This window comes from Schistocerca piceifrons, chromosome 1 (assembly GCF_021461385.2).
Source record: "Schistocerca piceifrons isolate TAMUIC-IGC-003096 chromosome 1, iqSchPice1.1, whole genome shotgun sequence".
In the NCBI taxonomy this organism is placed as follows: domain Eukaryota; kingdom Metazoa; phylum Arthropoda; class Insecta; order Orthoptera; family Acrididae; genus Schistocerca; species Schistocerca piceifrons.
Window position 1 is genome coordinate 159,681,957 of NC_060138.1, and position 9,724 is coordinate 159,691,680.

The following is a 9,724-nucleotide window of genomic DNA, read 5'->3' on the forward strand; positions in this document are numbered from 1 at the left end:
TCTGGGTAATAAGTCATGTCGCAACTTAACTATATATTGCCAACAAGCTATACTTTACTTAGTAGATGAAGCTGCAGTTGTTCGACTGGTCCGGATCCCAGAGAGACAGTAGCACTAATGAGCATAGCGTAGAACTTGATTTTCTTATTCATATTATGAATGAAGTATCAGATTGCAACATTACACTTCTGAAGCCTCGGTTCACTGTACGAAGTGATATGAAATGAACTACGCATGTGAAATCAGTAATAAGGTAGGAGGTTGGAAGACTTAAATTCGCTAGGATATATGTGGGGAAGAGCATTACGCGTATGTGGAGACGACATATATGTCATCACTGCAGCCTCCTCTGGAATACTGGTCCAGTGCTTGTGATCAGAAGGGAGGGGTCCGAAGACATCAAGCACACGCTTCAAAAATGACAAAATTCTTTAGGGGGGTGAAACAAATATACTCAAGGAACTAGTGAGTATCATTGGAACAAAGACGACGATTTGTCGTGAAAAACTGTTGTGCAAATTTAGATAACTAGCATTCGATGTGGACTGTGCTGAGGTTCTGCTGCCTCGATGTGTGTCTCGTGTGTAGTGGATGAGAATAAGATCCTACGGAGATATACAGGCACGTCATAGAATAGTTGGTGGTTCTGCATATAATGTACAGGAGTTGCGAAGTAGGTATATGTAGATGTATTTCAAGTCCATGAGAAGTCGACACGTATTGACATTTTGAAAATAATCGATACTGTGAAGTGTATTACAATTCTGTTTTAAAACTTTATCGGTGATTGTGGTCAAGAAGATCGATTTTAAAGTGGAATATTTCGTTAAATGAGAACAAGAATTATTCTTTACTGACATTAATTAATTATTTAAGGAAAAATTAGGAGAATTTCAATTTATTCTGGCAAAGATATCAAGGAGTGTCAGACCGCACAAAGAACATATAAAAAGTCTGTGGCTTTGTTGAACTGTCAAAAATTCTTTTACGATAAACTTATCTACAACAGGGACTGGTGAATTATGCTGCGTCTATCCTTACCTTCTAGGTTGAATCTGCTACAGCTTAATGTTTTTCTTTATGGTTTTTTCAAGTAACTGGGAAAAGAACTTATAATTTGATCTGCAGCGTACCGTCGATATGGGGTACACGTTTAGGCTGTTGTGAAGCCTGTTGGTTTGCAGGTTGCCTTTCTTTCCCTGCTGCAGACATCGGCGCTGAGTTGCTGCGACAGGATCGGCGGTTCAGCGCAGTCTCCAGTGCGACGTTTCGAAGCTAGCTTTCTTAGCGGGGCTCAGTAGGAGCAGAGCAGTCTGCTGCAGTCTACCGCGGTGTGCAGACAATACGAGTGCGGCCGGTGACGTGCCGGAGCGTGTCGCCGCCGCCCCCTAACTCAGAGAGGGCGCGCGCGCAGGTAGCCGCAGCCGGGAGCGGCGCGACAAAGCGTTCCGGGCCATTTAGCCGCCCCCGGCTCGCCTCCGCATTGTGCGCCGCCCCTAATCAAGAAGGCCCGCCCCCGCGCCGCCTCCGCAAGACGCCCGACACGGCGCACCGCCGCCACTTGCCAGCGCGCACCACTCCCATTTATCAGGCCCCCATTAGCTCTACACAGATTCCCGTAGTGCAGTGCTGGTCATACGCTCCCCGACTACCCTGTTTATATTCGGAAAACACGCTAAGTAAGAGGAATTACAAAAATAGTATAATGTAAACGCTTTAATTATCACTAAGCTTTTCATATTCCTGACACCTACTCATTCCAACGGATTTTGTTTCTCTCCCTTTGTAACAGTTAATTTGGCAATCCTCCACCACGAGCCCCTACGCACGAACACAAGAAAAAGTGTGGTGGACCAAGGACTCCTTACAATTCAATGTTTTCGACAGTCTTCCCTGCGTGTTCATTTAAGAAAGTTAGCAATAGTTCCATCGCAAAAAATTTGGCCACGAACCATTTTCCACACGCTGTGTTCCGTGTGGAGATGCTTGTCAAGCTTCAACCATCAGGTAAACATCTGAACCGTTTGACTGTATTGCATGGAACTGGGGACCAAGAAGCGCCGTATCCACGAGACTCAGAGAGCCATAGACACGGGTTCCCAGGTACATGCCGTGTTTCTTGACTTCCGCAAGGCGTTCGATACAGTTTCCCACAGTCGTTTAATGAACAAAGTAAGAGCATATGGACTATCAGACCAATTGTGTGATTGGATTGAAGAGTTCCTAGATAAAAGAACGCAGCATGTCATTCTCAATGGAGAGAAGTCTTCCGAAGTAAGAGTGATTTCAGGTGTGCCGCAGGGGAGTATCGTAGGACCGTTGCCATTCACAATACACATAAATGACCTTGTGGATGACATCGGAAGTTCACTGAGGTTTTTTGCGGATGATGCTGTGGTATATCGAGAGGTTGTAACAATGGAAAATTGTACTGAAGTGCAGGAGGATCTGCAGCGAATTGACGCATAGTGCAGGGAACGGCAATTGAATCTCAATGTAGACAAGTGTAATGGGCTGTGAATACATAAAAAGAAAGATCCCTTATCATTTAGCTACAATATAGCAGGTCAGCAACTGGGAGCAGTTAATTCGATAAATTATCTGAGAGTAGGCATTAGGAGTGATTTAAAATGGAATGATCATATAAAGTTGATCGTCGGTAAAGCAGATGCCAGACTGAGATTCATTGGAAGAATTCTAAGGAAATGCAATCCGAAAACAAAGGAAGTAGGTTACAGTACAGTTGTTCGCCCACTGCTTGCATATTGCTCAGTAGTGTGGGATCCGTACCAGATAGGGTTGATAGAAGAGGTAGAGATGATCCAACGGAGAGCAGCGCGCTTCGTTACAGGATCATTTAGTAATCGCGAAAGCGTTACGGAGATGATAAACTCCAGTGGAAGACTCTGCAGGAGAGACGCTCAGTAGCTCGGTACGGGCTTTTGTTGAAGTTTCGAGAACATACCTTCACGGAGGAGTCAAGCAGTATATTATTCCCTCCTATCCTACGTATATCTCGCGAAGAGGCCATGAGGATAAAATCAGAGAGATTAGAGCCCACACAGAGGCATACCGACAATCTTTCTTTCCACGAACAATACAAGACTGGAATAGAAGGGAGAGCCGATAGTGGTACACAAAGTACTCTCCGCCCCACACCGTCAGGTGGCTTGCGGATTATGGATGTAGATGTAGATGCAGATGTAGAGAGGCTTCGTCCCCGCCGTAGCCCACAGTGATACACAACCCCATAACAGGCTACAGCAGTCCACTCATCCCACCGCCGCCCCACACCGAATCCAGGGTTATTGTGCGGTTCGACCCCCAGTGGACACCCCGGGAAAGTCTCACACCAGACGAGTGTAACCCCAACGTTTTCGTGGTAGAGTAATGATGGTATACACGTACGTGGAGAAAGTAGATGTATGTAGATGTAGAAAGTGTTTGCGCAGCGCCGGCCGGTGTGGCCGTGCGGTTAAAGGCGCTTCAGTCTGGAACCGCGTGACCGCTACGGTCGCAGGTTCGAATCCTGCCTCGGGCATGGATGTGTTTGATGTCCTTAGGTTAGTTAGGTTTAATTAGTTCTAAGTTCTAGGCGACTGATGACCTCGGAAGTTGAGTCGCATAGTGCTCAGAGCCATTTGTTTGTGCAGCAATCGCCGACATAGTGCAACTGAGGCGGAATAAGGGGAACCAGACCGCATTCGCCGAGGCAGATGGAAATCCGCCTTAAAAACCATCCACAGATTGACCGGCACACCGGACCTCGACACTAATCCCGGGCGGATTCGTGGCGGCGACCAACACGTCTTCCCGACCGGAAAGCAGTGCGTCAGATCGCACGACTAACCGGACGGGCTGTGTGAGCGATAGTCGCAAGATTTTCATTGTCATTTCGCAACAGATTAATTTGTCGATGTAAGATTCCGGTTTCTCCAATGGAAGATACGGCAATTTGCCCAATTATCTAACATGAATTAATGAGGCACTGTACAAAAATAGTGATTAACGAATTCAGTGACTACTAAATGAAACAAGAATCACAACTTATTCCTTTTATTACGATTACAGTGACCCATAAATCACCTGACAAGCAATAGTAATACACAAGTACAGCCTTGGCACATCTGATAAAAGGGTCTGGAGAAAGATTGTACTAATAAAGTCTAAAATGGAACACTTGCAGTTGCGAATTTGTACCGTGATTATCGTGTTGTCAGTATACAAGACACATAGTACCAGAGAAGGCAATGCGTCGCATTTGTGACAGACGTTGGAGCAAGCTAGTCATTTGAATCTGAAAACAAGATCTCAGAGTGAGGCTTGAAGTTATTCAAAGTTTATAAAAATGACTTAACTGTCCCTCCCATCATATCGCGGTCGTGGCTCAATCTCACCATACCAAACTGTAGGTGGATGTTGCGTCTACAGAATCAGTCATTCGCTACACAGAAACGACCCTCGCTAGAGGCTAAGTTCAAGTCAGACCACAATCTTTCTAAATCCCTCAGCTCCATCTGTTCTGTCGGCATAGGTGTGGTCTGACGGTCGAGGCACCTGGAGATCAAGTCGTCCATTGATGAACAGATGAAGTAATTTTGTATTCAATGTTTACTGAAAAGAAAACTCGTATTTGTGTGTTCCGTGTTATTTACTCTGCTCAGATTGGCTGGACTATGATTACTCCTAGCGCTGAACAGTAAAAACCTTCCTTAGAAGACGCTGATCCTCTTCCCTGAGTTTTTCATTCAAGCACTTGACAAGTAACGAATGTCGTTCCATTTAGTGCTGAAAAAGGCATTTCGCTCTCCCTTTACCTTTCTCTATGACCAATGAAGTAGGTCTTTGGCAGCACAGTCTAGTTTCTGTCTCGCAATTCCAGTTTATTTACATTTACCAATCCTGGCAGTTCTTGATGATGACGATGAAGTCCCATACTCCATGACAGAGCGTAGGGGAACGATGCGAGAGACCCGCACAACCTGTCCGCAGCTCGTGGTCGTGCGGTAGCGTTCTTGCTTCCCACGCCCGGGTTCCCGCGTTCGATTCCCGGCGGGGTCAGGGATTTTCTCTGCCTCGTGATGACTGGGTGTTGTGTGATGTCCTTAGGTTAGTTAGGTTTAAGTAGTTCTAAGTTCTAGGGGACTGATGACCATAGATGTTAAGTCCCATAGTGCTCGGAGCCATTTGAACCATTTTTGAACCCGCACCACCGTACTAGGCAAGGTCATAGTGGAGGTGGTTTGCCATTGCCTTCCTCCGACCGTAATGGGGATGAATGATGGTGATGAAGCCTATGGAACAACATCCAGCCATCTCGAGGCAGGTGAAAATCCCTGACCCCGCCGGGAATCGAACCCGGGACGCCGTGCTCGGGAAGCGAGAACGCTACCGCAAGAACACGAGTTGCGGACGGCAGTTTTTATATTTTATGAACATAAGTTTTTGTGAAGTCAACGTTTGTTGGCGTCCCATGTTTTCAGAAGCTCCCGTATCTGAGAGTTCTGAGTTCATTTTTAGAAGTTATGTAAAGATTCGAGTGTGTTGTAAGCAAACACAGCCTTCTACGTTTTGTACACAATAGCACCTTCCTGGATCTTTCTTAAAACAGCGTTCCTTCTCTTACCACTTGTGATTCATAAAACAGTCGCCGGGGAGGCCTTACGCTCAAGAGATCATAGATATGATCTGTTCCTTTGGTGCGTCCTGCAGCCAGTCGCGGCACTAAAGAAGGAAGATCAGTGGACTGCATGCCATGGCCTGCTCCTCTCCCAGCGCCCCCTCTGGCGCTCAGAATTCGTTTCCTGTGTGCGGACTTGGCGACCCTAGGGTTCTTGTACTGGGGACTGGCAAGCGCCGGCAGGCCCTGTCACCGTAAGCTCTGGGCATACTTCAGCGACCACCGTCCGACGCGGCGTTGGAACATTGTGTGTCATGGCGAATGAGGATTTTCACATTACTGCCTGGATCACGAAGATGAAGAAATCTTTATAAAAAGTCGCTCAGTCTTAAGGTATACAGCGCGCCCATGAGATGCATGGCTGTTGAGGTGGAACAGTCGCTACAGCAAAGTCCAGGGAGCCTGCCGCGCCTCAAGTGTACAAGACTTATTCAGGCATGCGGGGCTTTGTCTAGGCAGACTATTTCCCTGGCTGCTGGTTGGACCACTTTGGCATCCACGACTTCACATTCACTTCCTCTCGACGGTCTGGGTGGTCCATTGGGTAGCACTCACACAAATCCTTCAATGTGAGCACCGGAGGATAGGAAGCCTAAGTAATCTTCCTCTAGAGTTGAGGCACTGTATCGTAACAGGTCGTGACCAGCACATCAAAATGAGTTTCTTGCGGAAAGGGAGAAGATGGTATGTTTGAGAAGGTATTGCTCTTTTGTACCCAGAAAGGCCTTGATGATTTGGCTGGAGACCTCAATTCTGTTAAACAGTTGCGTCATCCACAGTGCTGGTCGAAACAACGACATCACAGCAAGTCCAGATTTTTTAGTGTGCAGTTCAATAGCACAGAAACCTTAACTACTGTCAAGGAGTGGTCACATGCCATGACATCATGCTTGTGGATACTTCAATACTAAAGGATGGATGGGCTGCTGAAACAGGTAATGTGTCGTGTGGATGGAAAACTGGAAAAAACAGACTCATTTACATTGATATGTGTTTCATCGGATTTGCCAGATTTTGTTGAAGTTGGATTTTTATGACTTAAAGTCATACTGTACTTCCACAAACCTAGTAGATGATCCAAGGAATTCGGGACACCTCTCTCAGGTGTAATGGACCAGCTAAGTGTGGTAAGCGTGGTATGGCCCCCACCCTGACAAAGTTACATGTACCTTTATGTCATTTATTCCAGCTTGGAGCATAGACTGTGTGGTGTACATGGAACAAAAGAAAGTCCATGAGTTAAAGATGACTAAGAGTGTATCTTCCACCGAAGCGAAGAAGAAGCAAAAAAATGGTTCAAATGGCTCTGAGCACTATGGGACTTAACTACTGTGGTCATCAGTCCCCTAGAACTTAGAACTACTTAAACCTAACTAACCTAAGGACATCACACACATCCATGCCCGAGGCAGGATTCGAACCTGCGACCGTAGCAGTCGCGCGGTTCCGGACTGCGCGCCTAGAACCGCTAGACCACCGCGGCCTTCAAGAAGATGCACTAATCCCTTCAACCTCCAACGTTTTCCACTTCATTTGCTTTAGTACTCGCAAAGAAACTTGCCGCTATGTGTGTTTCCCCCCAGATGTCAGCTATGGACCGCAATACCAAGAAATGCTCGCACGAGTGCACTTGTAGCGGCGACAGTTCAGATGAACTGCTGCTGTCTCCACAGAAACTCCTACAGTGACCACTACTTCCGCTGCTGCTGCTGCTGTCTCTACGCAAACTCCAATGGTGACTACTGCTTCCGCTCCTGCTGCTGATGCTGTGGTGTCACCGCCAGACACCACACTTGCTAGGTGGTAGCCTTTAAATCGGCCGCAGTCCGTTAGTATACGTCGGACCCGCGTGTCGCCACTATCAGTGATTGCAGACCGAGCGCCGCCACACGGCAGGTCTAGTCTAGAGAGACTCCCTAGCACTCGCCCCAGTTGTACAGCCGACTTTGCTAGCGATGATTCACTGACTACATACTTTCTCATTTGCCGAGACGACAGTTTAGCATAGCCTTCAGGATAATATTGTGAATCATGTACTGTCAAGAGCGACGTTCATCATTAATGGATTCAAGTTAAGTATCAAACTAATAACGTCCGCTTTCTGAATTCTAATTCCTTGTCATGTTCCAGACCTCACGTCAGTATAGTTCTTCCCTCCTCACGCCAGCCTGCGTGAACTAAAACGCGTGCATTTTGATCTCCTCTAGTAACACGGTGTTGGCTCTTCAGCCAACACTACAGATGCTACTTTGGCAGGGTGAGTGCTGAACACTAGATTGGTACAGCCTACCTAGGTATCTTAGAATCTGAAGGAGAAGGCTAAGGTTAAGTTTACTGAAGAGGGCAGAATCGATGCATTTGGCTCAACAGATCCAGGAACACAGAGCATGACGAGTCGGCCAAGGACTTAGAATTCTGCTTCGATGAACTGTTGAATCCACTCAGTTCTCCTTCTTCTGAAGTAGGTTCTTCTACACGCAGAGGGGCAAAGGGTAAACATAATGCTCCCACAGAAATGGCTCCTGTGCTTCAAATGAACACAAACAGCTACAGCACACATGCGGAGGAACTGGAACTGTTGGCACGGGAGAGACGCCTAAGTCTGTGTCTACAGGGAACGCATTTTAAAGATAGAGATATCCCTGTGATCAGGGGATGTAGCCCTTACCTGAAAGATGACCTCAGTGGAGACGGGGCAAAAGGTGGAGTGGCTGTCTTTGTAAATGACACGTGCTGCTCCACTTCTGTCTCCCTCATAACAGCCGCTCTGGCAGTTGCAGTCAGGGAGCATATTCCATTTTCTGTTACCATCTGTATCAATCGCTAAACGTAAGTTTGGATTTGGGGAGGGAGTGGCGTCTTTCGGACCTGATTTCACAACTCAGAGAGAACAAGTTACTCTCTCACCTATTTTTCGCATACAGAAAATTGTTGAAGATTTTATTACGACCTGACACACCTTGAGCGAGACTCCCGAAAGATAATGACCTGAGCAGACGTTGATGGAGCCTGGTAGGGCGCTAAAAGCATGTGGTATTTTTATGATTCTTAACTCATTGTTGGGACACAGCTCCAGCAGAACAATGCTGCAATACCTGCCACAGTGACAGCAGAAGCCTGGGCAGAGGCGGTGGTCTAAAGGAATGCATCTACCCAGTAGTATCAAAACTGGGCACTGTGTGCAAAGCCACATATAATTAAAATTCACGGTTTCATGTTCGCTGATAATGCAAGTAGACCAATGAATCATTTCCCTCGGCCACCTCTGCAACATAAAAAAACTTCAGCGTCTGAGAAACGTTTACAGATAGAACCTTTATTACACCTCATAGCTAGGACTCACAAGCTCCAAGGCATAGGCGATTTAGATAAACATCTTTGAGATTGTATGTGCTTGCTCGTTGCCGAGGGAAGCAACATGACTTTGAAGAATATCATCTCGTCCCCCTCTGTGAAAACTTAAAAAAGCCAGTAACTGGTGGATTCTTTTTCTTTCAGAGACGCAGGTTTCTTAAACTTTGCCCTGGTTCGACATGAGTTTGTGCTGTCGTGTGGGAGGGGGGATTTAGCGCCTCTAGACCCTTGTGATTGGCTCAAGATAGGGTGAAGGCGGTTCCGTTCATGCATTTTTGGCGAAAACGGAATTTTTTTCTGGAGAAGTACAAAGCACTGGGGTGCAGGACTTCTTTCTGAAGGGACTTCTAGTCGAAGCCCTGGCATATGTGGTTGGTACTTGGGACCTGTCCTGAGACTGACTTCACTTGCGATTAGTTTACACCAAGGAGCCTGTGGTGAAGTTCTTAGTGTACCCACAGTGTGACTTCAAATGTCTCGGACTACTTGTTTGCCGAGGGCACACTTATTGGTTTTTGGTTTACCAGTCTCGATATTTGGTATTCTTGTGCGCTCTGTCATATAAGTGAGCCAAATTCGTCTTTGGTATGACCAGCGAACAGGCGTGTCACACACCGAAATCAACCATGATTTCAGGGCCCTGGTAGAGAATAAATTGCGACCCGTCTGCCAGATCGTTAGACCATGAGA